The sequence below is a fragment of the Sorex araneus genome, chromosome 4 (genome assembly GCF_027595985.1).
Source record: "Sorex araneus isolate mSorAra2 chromosome 4, mSorAra2.pri, whole genome shotgun sequence".
In the NCBI taxonomy this organism is placed as follows: domain Eukaryota; kingdom Metazoa; phylum Chordata; class Mammalia; order Eulipotyphla; family Soricidae; genus Sorex; species Sorex araneus.
In genome coordinates, this window is record NC_073305.1 from 217026063 (window position 1) to 217028237 (window position 2175).

At 53.7% G+C, this 2175-nt stretch overlaps 1 protein-coding gene across 1 annotated transcript in view; it reads right to left on the reverse strand.

Moving 5' to 3' along the window:
* Positions 1-897: 897 nt before the first annotated feature.
* The window catches only part of TNFRSF17 (TNF receptor superfamily member 17), a 7169-nt gene continuing 5891 nt past the window's right edge, over positions 898-2175 (reverse strand). Inside the window, exon 3 of the mRNA XM_055136521.1 lies at positions 898-2175. This exon is cut by the window's right edge and continues 409 nt beyond it. The gene's annotated coding sequence lies outside the window, so the exon portion shown is untranslated.

The following is a 2175-nucleotide window of genomic DNA, read 5'->3' on the forward strand; positions in this document are numbered from 1 at the left end:
ACGCCCCAAAGTGGAGAGTATGGGGGAGATTGTCTGCCCGAGAGGCAGGGGGAGGGTTGGGATAGGGGGGGATACTGGGGACTTTGATGGAGAATGTGCACCCTGTAGGGACGGGTGTTCGATCATTATATGGCTGAAATTCAAACATGGAAGCTTTTTGCCTTGCATGCGGCTGACCCGGGTTCGAATCCCAGCATCCCATATGGTCCCCTGAGCACCGCCAGGGGTAATTCCTGAGTGCAGAGCCAGGAGTGGCCCCTGTGCATTGCCAGGTGTGACCCCCCCCCCAAAAAAAAAGCCAAACATGGAAGCTTTGTAACTGTATCTCACTGTGATTCAATTTTAAAAAGGCGGGGTGTAGATGGCAAGTGGAGGGAGAAGGAGGCTGAGCACAGGGTGGCCACAGAGGGACATGAAGAGGGGGCTGGAGGGCCTTGCAGGTGGGATGTCCGGGAGGAGGGTGGGCCACGACTGGTTTCTCTAGCTCAACAGGGAAGTGAATTTTTTTTTATTTTTGTTTTAATGTATATTTTTTGGGTTTGGGGGCCATGCCCAGTGGTACTCAGGACTGAATCCTGGTAGGCTCGGGAGGCATAGGGGATGCCGGGGATCGAACCTGGGTTGGCCACATGCAGTGCAAATGCCCTACTTGCTGTCCTGTAGCTGTGGCCCCCCAAAAGAGAATTTCTGCAAGCGTTTAAGCAGAGTAAATTAGGTGCCACCTCTTTTCCTGGGTGGAGGAAATAGGTTAGGGCTTAAAAGGTTGTGGGAATTCTCACCGAGAGCCAGTGAAGAACCATGAGAAACCAAGTGGCACGTTTAAGTGGGAGGGCACAGTTTTAATCATGTGAACTCCGGCTCCAAAGTCTGGGCCCCAAACAAAGGGGCGCGCTCAGAGCTCATTTTTATAAAGTATCTGGCAGAGGGCGGGGCATTAGCAGGAGGCCTGTGGGAGAACAGAAGCAGAAATCCTCAAGCATAGCATCTGCAGAGCGAGGTAACACCACCTCAAGGACAGGAGCGGCTTTAGAGGACATTCACAGGTTGTCGAGGTTACAAAGCAAGGACCCTCTCAAGGACATCCCAAATGCATTGTTACGTCACCCAGACTCAGCCGCCCCTTGGCAGCGCCTGCTCTCTGGTTAGCCTGTTTGGCATGTGGGCAGGGGTCGAATTTTCTGGTGCAAGGCCGAGAAAGAACCTCGGATGTTTGTTGCACTTCAACAAAACAAGCAGGAGGCCTAAGTTTCTGTTCCCCCTCTCCCCCGAGAAAACATTCCTCAAGACTGTCCTTGGCGGAAGCTGGAAATCCCCTAGATGCCTCTCGCTGGTCCCATGCGAAGTAGAATGTCTGGACACATGGGTGGGCATGACCAATTAGCTCACAGCTTCTTGTGACTGCTTCGTCGCAATTCTTGGGAAAACTGCCAACATTGCTTATGTAGCGAGATATGCTAGATAATGTTCCCGGGAGCTTGGGTCGGGGTCCTGGTCGAGACTCCACTGCACCGACCCTAGCTCGACCCAGCAATAAAGAGTGCCTTGCATTTGCATCCTCACATCTGGTCAGGCCACTGTGCGAGCGAAACTCCCTTCCCGGGACCTAACACTGGGTCACAAGTTGAAGTGTCTGGTGTCCCGCATGTGCACAGCTCAATCCTGGAAGCTCAGTGCTCCACGAGATCGCAGCAAGTGACTGTCAGCCATGTGACAGCCAGACACGAGTGCCACAGAATAGGGCCGTGAGCGTCACAGCGCGTAGGAGGAATGCTAGCATAATACAGTGGATAAGGTCCGTAACTTCCTAGCAATTTTCTCGATAAGTCTATTTTCTTTGGCAGGGGAGGGCAGGTTGGCTAGGACACTGACCCTCAAGAGCTACCCTTGACTCTGTGCTGGTGGAGGGGGGCGGGGGCGGTCACTGCATTCAAGGCAAGCGCCTTAGCGTCTGCACTCGCTCCTGCCCGATTCCTAGCAAGTGAGCCAAGATGCAGGAAGCCAGAGCCACACCTTCGTCTCGGGACGCTTCTCCCTGCAGGCTCAGGAGCAGCCGGAGCATAGCAGAGCCACGCTGATGATGCAGAGACCTGGGGCAGTCTAGGAAACGTGCAGGGCGCATTTGTTCAGAATTTATCATGAAGCCAAAGAAGTTTGCAGAGAAAGGTTCCCCACCAC